The sequence below is a fragment of the Podarcis liolepis genome (assembly GCF_965112155.1).
Source record: "Podarcis liolepis genome assembly, chromosome: 13".
Taxonomy (NCBI): domain Eukaryota; kingdom Metazoa; phylum Chordata; class Lepidosauria; order Squamata; family Lacertidae; genus Podarcis; species Podarcis liolepis.
In genome coordinates, this window is record NC_139573.1 from 29,513,592 (window position 1) to 29,522,313 (window position 8,722).

The following is an 8,722-nucleotide window of genomic DNA, read 5'->3' on the forward strand; positions in this document are numbered from 1 at the left end:
TGGAAGGAGTTCATGCAAACATCCAGCGCAGAATTCTATCCGAGTCAGAGGCTCGCACACTTCCGCCAACCTATAAAGCTTTCCCAATATCAAAGTATCACTTTACTTATTCCGGATTTCTCATTCTTTGCTGTACAAAGAATGCGGTACAATAAACCTTGACAGGTGCTGTAGAGTCAGCATTGTTAGAATCAGTACTACAGGCAGGTGTTTGGAGCGGGGGAGAACTTAAAGGTTGTTATGACAGGTGGCAAGACAAGGGAAATGTCCTTGTTGTTCGTCCCGACTGCTTTTGGATAAAAAGGGCCAATGCAATTCACAACAAACAATGCAATTCGGCAATTGCTCCATTGAACAAAGCAGCCAAGTTCTTTGTAGGGTTCAATGGAATAAAGCCTAGCAGCTGTTGCATTTAGGGATCAGGTGTGTATTTCCACTCCTTTGTGTATCCTGAATCCAAAGTTCACAAGGAAGGGAAGCGAGTCACCTCTACCTGCAATCCATCGCCCAGTCATTTGCTGGAGCTGCCGTCCTGCAAGGAGAAGGGAGTGTAGGGTCTGCAAAATCCTCCAGGGGTCAGCATGCTTCAAGCCGCAGCTGCCTGCTGTCCCAAAAGAGCCATTCTCCTGTGTCACCCTGCCTTGAGTAGCCAAGAGTAACCTTCTCCCTTCCTCCATGCATGGCAGGGTGCGAGACCAAAGAAGAATCAAGTAGGATGGGGCCCATCAAACTGACCAATGAACCAAGAGGAAAATCCAAGATGGCAGAGAGAACTGGGCAGGGGTGGTGGTGGAATAAGAAGTGACTGAAGAGGCCTTTGGGCACCTGCTCCCCTTCCGAGTCCAGAAACTGTCCAGAACCAGCAGTTGAATCTTACTTCAATGTTGGCAATAGACCAGCGTCCTCAACTGCACCCAAGGGCGGCAGGCTTGCTTTGTGGGTTCAAGCTGTGGCACGTGCCCCATACCTGCCTGCAGCACTGGGCAGCCGTGAGTCCTGCCTTACAGAGGACTGTTTGAAGGAGCTCCCCATTAGAAGGGCTATCCAGTTGGAGGCTGGTTTAAAGAACCCTAAGAAGGAAGAGCACATCGGAGGCGCTAAAGCAAACTGACCAGGTCACCTGTTTGCAGCTAATGCTGGAGATGATCTGTGATGCCGCTTTATATTGTAATAGTTATGTCTATGTCTGCATTTTCTTTTCTCTATAATTGTTATTAAATTTTCTGTTTTACATTTTAGAATATTCACTTAAACAACATTAAAATATCAATGACTTCCCTTCTTCTCTTCCCATGGTTCATTTTGCATAACATAAATCCCTGTATATTTTATGTAAACTAAACCATTCAATGTTCCATTACGTATTACATCCATCAAAACTTACGGTATTTACACTGTTGAATTTATCTTAATGCTTGCCCACGTTTTCAAATGTACACAATTTCCCCCATATATTCAATAAAAATCTTCCAATCTTCTTTAAATCTATGTTCTTCTTGTTCTCATGTTCTATATGTTAGGTCTGCAAGCTGCACATATTCCATCACTTTAAGTTGTCATTCTTCTTTAGTTGGGACTTTGCCCATTTTCCATTTTGGGGCTAACAAAATACGGGCCACAGTAGTGTCATACATAAATAACCTTTATGGACACCTGCGAATTTCTTTCTGAATTACCCTCAACAAAAAGGAATCTGGGGGTTTTTTAAAGTACTTTTAAACGTTTTTTCAATTCATTATGAATTATTTCTCAATACTCTTTTACCCTTTTACAGGTCCACCACATGTGATAGAACGTACCCTCCGTCTCATTGCATCTCTACATTTCCATTTATACCTCTCATCTGCACAGCTACCTCAAGCGAAAACACATTTAAGGTGGAAAGGGTTTGAGTCAAGGATCACTAGGAGGTAAACCTATTGTTATGATCCCAGAGGCCACGCCTGGGACACGTGGACTGATCACCAAGACAGGTGGCCTCTGCCTCACCCACGTGGGGTCACAGCCACCCCCTTCCGAAGAAATGTCTCAGATGAAACGGAAACAATGAGGCTTTCATCTAAGAGGAGATGTTTTTCAGAAAGGCTTGTATTCCTAATGCTTCTCCTATGAGAAATTAACTGCAGCAATTTCAGCTCTGCCTGTATTGTGTTACCCAACTCCTTACCTGCCCCCTTGATTCTACTCCAGGAGAGCTCCTGCTGCTGTAATTGACCTAGGTAAGGTTTCAAGAGTTTGATCTGGAGCTCCAGGTCTGCAAGGGAAGGAATTTAATTAGAGGGAGAAGCTGGCAGAATACTTTCGGTTCAGAGTTTTCCCTGATTAATTTAGAGTGGCCACTTACACGCATTGCCCGCCCCCCACAAAAAAAGATAAAAGAGGACACAGGTTTGCATATGTGCATTTATATGCATTGATGTGAAATAAAAAATAATTCCTGCAATTTCAATTCTTGCAGGAACAAGTCCTGTTGGGAGGTGGTGGTGAAGTTTAAAAGCGCAACCTCATTTTTCACAGCTATAGAATTGTAGAGTTGATAGGGAGGGACCACGAGGATCATCTAGCCCAACCCTCTGCAATTCAGGAATCTTTCACCCAGCATGGAGTTCAAATCCACAACCCTGAGATAGAGTCTTATGGTCTATAGGCTGAGATATCCCTCAGGACAATGTGTGCTATATATAAGTCATGATGCTATCCACACAAGAAGAGCAGTGAGATTCTTCTTGCCTATACCACTTCAAACTGCAGGTGGGGACTTCTGTGTCCTGACGCTCCTACATGTGTATATATCCTTGAAGTTAACAAAATCAATATACTGTTACAGATCTAGAGCTGGCGAATGTTAGAAATTAGTAAAATGGTAGAATTCAGCTGATACTTGGGGTACTGAAGGGAAAATACAGGCTGCAGCAGTTCTCCTGAACTGTGCAAAAAACACAGAAATTCCTGGGTTTAGCCTATGCAAACTAACCTGGCCCGGCTAGTCGAGTGGTCAGTCTTGAACACATCAAAGACAGATCCTTAGGTCTGTGCAAAACATGTGGTTGCCAAGGTGACTGGGGAGGGCGTGATGTCACACAAGAAAAATGTGTCCCTTTTAAAACAGAGAAGGGGAGGGGCCCCTTAGCAAAGATTATTGGGAAGGGTGGGAAAGGAGGTGCCAGAACTGGAGGCAAGAGGCTGTGTCGGGCAGAACTGTAGTATTGGCAGGCTGAGGCAGAGGTGTGAAGAATGCCTTGGGCTCCAATGCTGCTTTGCTGTGTGAAAAGAGCTCCCTCTTGAGATATAACGCTGCAGACTCTCTTTCTCCACCTTGGCCCAGGTGTCTAGAGGTGCAAAATAAGCCCAGTCTCTGATAGCTTCCTTCCTGTCTTCTTTCTTGCACTCTGACTAGGGGCATGTCACTGCCTGTCAGCTTCTGCCTCCTTAGTCTCAGTGTCGCTCTTGTAGAACTCAGTTGGGAGGAGGATGGAGACAAAACCAGGATTAGTTGGCTCTGCCTATCATTGGCTCTGGCGCCACCTACTGTTCGCCTCCCTGTCTTCGGCCCTACCAGTGCCAACCCATCACTACTAAACTCTGGAAACAGGGTGATCTCAGCAAGACTGTACCACTTGCCTAACCTGACCACATAAATCAGCTTAGTCCTACCTATCATAGTTAAAGAGCGCTCTCTCATTTCAGAGCCTTGCACTGAGGGATAATACTGTACAGCCACAGAGAGATGGAACATGGTAATTGAATTTATTTTATGCGTTTCTAAAAAAGCACGCTGCAAGCCTGTCATATTTCCATGCCCTTTGGCTGCACTAAGACACTAACCTATTTACTGGGCAGCTGCCCGAGATCTCGCCTCAATTAAGAAGAACAAAACTTGACACTTTTGAACAAAAGACTAAGGAGCAGGTCAGTTCTGCAAAAGGAGGGGCCTGTATGTTGATGTCTTTGCCTGCAATGGCCTCCGGTCTCTTGTCAGCTGTGTTCACTTTTCTTGCTTATTTTCAAGGTCTACAAGAGCTTACGCTCCGGAAGAAAAGGGGCGTGTATGCATGTTGTATCACCGCTGAGAAAAATGGCTCCACATTTACAAAATGTTTTGAAATGGGAGGAAGACAAGGGAGCGGAAGAGAAGGGGGAAATGGGATAGCACACCTGTTTTTGGCTCTGGGCCTACCCATCAGCAGCCGCCAATACCCCCTAAATACCACCAAGACAGAAAAAAAAGGGTTTCCCCCTGTCTGTTATATATAGTTAAGTCACTAGGTGGCACTGGACTTAGTTGTATTGAGGCGTCCTCAAGGATTTCCTGTGTCTGAGTTTCCTGTGTCTATCTGTTCTGGATGAAGAGTCAAAATCTGGGGGTTTTCCCAGGCATACCATTTGTAGCACTATAGTTGCTGGGTTTGCGGTTTTCTTCCAGATTTTTCTGTATGCTTCCACATGACATTGTTTTCATTCCATCACTATTCCAGAATGTTGCCTTCATCATCAAACTGCTTTTTCATCTTTCGTAAAAAAAATCTGAACCTTTGTGTGGTTGTCTTCTCACAGTGTGTGGAATACATTTTGCGCAATTTCCCATTTTTATGTGAGGTGAGGAGGCTTGCGGTTTGAGCAACTTACGTTTCACACAATTTCCTCAACTTTATTGTTTTCAAATGCGGCCTGTTACTGCATTCTCCAAAATGGTGGATAGCTCCAACTCACCCAGTAAACTCAAGGGGTTCCTGCCAGCTATTTTTTCCTAATCTTCGACTGGAACAGTATTCTGGAATTCTCCCTGCTCAAAAAAGAGTGAAAAGGGCTATCAGTAACCTGTGCACATGCACATAATTTGGACATTTGCTAGTTGCTGGAACAAAGGGGCAGAAGGGATGTAACACACCCTGTCATTGGTGTGTATGGAAGAAAGCTTAATCACCCTTCGAAAAACAGCAACAAGCAGTTGGTGCAGTGCTCCACTACTATTTTGCTCCAAAAAAACCCATCAGAACAGACAACAACTCCTCTCTTTCCCGACTGGGCTTCAAAGTCTTGTAGAGGTTTTTCAGCACATACTGAAAACAGAAAAGCTTATCTATAAATTACTCTAAGACCAAGATTGTGATTTTTGGCAGATAAACGGTGTTTCCGTGCGCTGCTCTGGTTTGCCAGAAGCGGCTTAGTCATGCTGGCCACATGACCCGGAAGATGTACGCCGGCTCCCTCAGCCAATAAAGCGAGATGAGCGCCGCAACCCCAGAGTCGGTCACGACTGGACCTAATGGTCAGGGGTCCCTTTACCTTTTATAGGTGGTGCTTGGATCATCCGGCTATAGAACAAACTGACTCATTTAGATACCTGGGTATACTCTTCAATGAAACCCCGTTGGACACTTGGCAGTATGGAGGCAGTGAAAGTCAAAGCGCATAAAACCATAGGGGCATTGATGAGGGAGGGCAGCTGATTGAACCTGCCCTGAAAATATTTGGTAGCAAAGTGCATACTCAGGTGCTCTATGGTATTGAAATACAGGGCTCTGATCTCCATTACAGTTTTGGAAACTGCAGGTTTTCTCTCTCTCCAGAAGCTATAGCCTCTGCCGTCAGGCATATCAGCAGCTCTTCTTCATACAGAATCTGGGTGGACAACAATTAAAGCAAGAGCAGACTGCACTCAGTTAAAGAATATTTTTTAAATTGCTACTATGCCTAATGAGCGTATTCCTGCTCTGTGTTATATGGAACTGGGTGGAAAGCGGCTTGTCAAGATGTTTTAGACTATTATCATTTTCCAGAACTCAGCTCTGCTTTGACCTTGAAGAAGTGTCAACTAAGGGATTGTCTCATCTGGATAGAATCCAGAAGGGACCTGCAACTAATTAGAAACACAATCCACCCCCCTTAGTATCCAGTCTTGAGAAAGAGCATTTTAGAGCTTGTCATGTGACCAAACTCTTACCAGCTTCCTTAAGAAATGCCTTTAAAAAAAGTAAAGGACCCCTGACAGTTAAGTCCAGTCGCAGACGACTCTGAGGTTGCAGCACTCATCTCGCTTTACAGGCCGAGGGAGCCAGCGTTTGTCCGCAGACGGTTCTTCCAGGTCATGTGGCCAGCATGACTAAGCCGCTTCTGGCGCAACGGAACACCGAAACCAGTTCACACAAGCAAGCAGGTACACTCCAACAGAAAAGGTCCAGTTTCTTTTGAGTGGCAATAATAGCTTCTTAACACAGAGAGTGGTGGCCTGGACAGGCCAGGTCGTCCTCTTATATACCTGCCGGGATTGACAAGGCATCTGACCCTCACCTGAATCTTACAACTCTTCTGTAGCTGCCACTGATTAGTTATCGTTTAACTCTCTGGGGAAATAATTAGTATCACACATCATGTGCAAGGAAGTTGCCGAAGCAATTAACCAACTAGAAGGATTACTGTTAATAGCACCAGTTTTCCTATAATTTGATATTGCTGAATAGTTTTGATGAATGGCAAAAGCATTTTTAGTTTGCTTTCTGTTGCCACCCTGGAACTTTTCTTTATTAGTGCCACTTTGTTTTGTACGATTCCTTGCAAATGAAGGAAAGCAACTTTTCTGCTTGTATATGTTGATAATATAATTTTGGTTACTGAGGACAAACAAGGTTTTACAAAAACAAGATTGGGTGCAGGCCTGGCCAGGACATAGGCGTCCTGACTATGACAAAGGTGACCTGTGTGCTTGCTTGCTTGCTTGCTTGCTTGCCTGATTAACAGCTATTGGGAACTTCAGGGTCCCTGCTCTCCCTTCTTATGGTCTTTGTACTGGGCCTGGAGACTCCAATAGAGAGCATTCCATGTCAAGAAGGAGGGCAAGTGGGCACTCTATCAAATGACAGGGCAGGAGCTACACGGAGCAGGGCCACTTCACTGGTGGTGCCCATTGTATGCCTCACTCTTCCCAGACCTGCTCTCTTTTGGCCTGTATTTTGGAGCTTTATAATTTAGGAAGACCATGGAAGAACTGGTTGACGTCTTATCAGTTGCTGACATATGAGCAGATTTTATTTGCTGCTATTCTGTGCTTCTGGTGCACCAGGGTTTACACCAGCGTAATAGAGTTGGCCAGGATGCCAGAAGGGATACAATTTATGTGCTTTCTCCATTATCTGCACAGCAGGGGGTGTTCAGTCAACAGTGCAAAGGCTGAGCTGAAGCATTCCCTGCTGGTTACCTGCTTTCAGCAATAGGAGTCACTATTTGGTAGTACCCAATTGGTTAGCTGTCGGATTCTAGAGCTCCCTATAGGTGGCTCTTAGGTAATTCAAAAAATACAGAGTCCATTCATAAAACACAGTGTTCATTCATAAAGCAGTAACATAAATCTCCATTGCTACATATTGGTTGTATATTTCAGCAGTTGAACATACAAGTTTATGGCCATGCTGTAGTGTAGTGCTTATACGACTGTGAATAAAAGGTGGCTGGGCTCATTGTCTCAGGGTTTGGGGGGGTGAGGAGGTTACAAAACTGATTTTCAATAAGTGCCCCCCCTTTATTTCCATAACAAGTCCTTTAGTCTGTACTCTGAATGGTGACACCAAGGACCTAGAAGGTGCAGGGCTTCTCAGTCCAACCCCTGCACAGTCTCATCAGGGCTGACCTTAAGGCAATTGGGCCAAATTGGGCCCCGCGGGCCGCTCCTAAGGGGGCCCCTGCACCAGGGGAATCTAGGTGGGTTTTATTTATATCTATAAGATTTTGCAGACTTTGGCTGTGAAGTGGGGCCCTACAAAAAAAAATGCAAGTTGTGCCCCACTGCTTCAAATTGGGCCCCACTGGCTAATAGTTGCTGGGCCTGAGTTGCCCTGCCATTGCATGAAGTCTTGGGTTTGCAATTATGGGAGAGGGGAGACTGCAGCACTGGGGAGCGGGTAGGCTGGCGAGGCGCCCTAGATTTAGAGGCCCTAGGCTTCAGTCTACTTAGCCTACACAGAAATCCGGCACTGCCCCAACAGTATGGTGTCTGCAAAAAATCTCAGTAAATATTCACTCAAAAAGCCATGGTGCACTGGCTTGACCTCTTCCACATTGAGCACACCTTCTTAAACATGCCCAGATGTCACTGGGTGCCAGATTGGACTCCCTTCCTCTTTGAAGAGGAGAGGTGCAAAGAGCTTCTTTCTGTGTGTGTGGTGGTAGTGGCTGATGTAGGTGCCATTTTCCCATTGAAGGGGAGGGTCCATTTTGTGGTCCTGTCTCCTTTTCCGTTCGTCTTGGTGTGGCAGCCATTTTGTGTTATAGCTCACACACTGCCCGGTGCTGTTTCCTGACTGGCACTCACACACTGCCCAGTAACCATTTTCTGGCTGGCACTCACGGCACCTTCCCAAAATTCAAAATGCGCCATTGCCCTAAAACGGTTTGCAACCCCTGTCTTAAAAGATGTTAGGTGATTGTTTCTGGGGGGCAGCATATTCCACAATCAGAGGAGGCCCTTTCTTCCCACCTAACCTCTGAAGATGGAGACACTTAAGAAGACCTTAAGGCGGGGTGGGGCTGGGGAACCCAGTCAGGTTCATATGTGAGCAGGAGACCCTTCAGAAACAGGGCTTCACAAACCAAATAATGAAAAAAGCTTATCTAGAATGGCAGCAAATTATTCTGCACGCAGCGATATGCGTGTTTCCCTATCAACAAGGGATGCAGATCGTACACTGCAGATTTATTTTTAGCTGCAACTACAGCAGAGCAATGGCAG

The 8,722-nt window shown here is 45.4% G+C and overlaps 1 long non-coding RNA gene across 1 annotated transcript; it reads right to left on the reverse strand.

Moving 5' to 3' along the window:
* Positions 1-66: 66 nt before the first annotated feature.
* Positions 67-3,018, reverse strand: LOC310690907. Its single transcript, XR_014518273.1, has 3 exons — positions 2,975-3,018; positions 2,168-2,254; positions 67-1,070 (listed from the first exon to the last, which is right to left on the reverse strand). It is a non-coding gene; the product is annotated as an uncharacterized lncRNA (long non-coding RNA).
* Between the last annotated feature and the right edge of the window lie 5,704 nt (positions 3,019-8,722).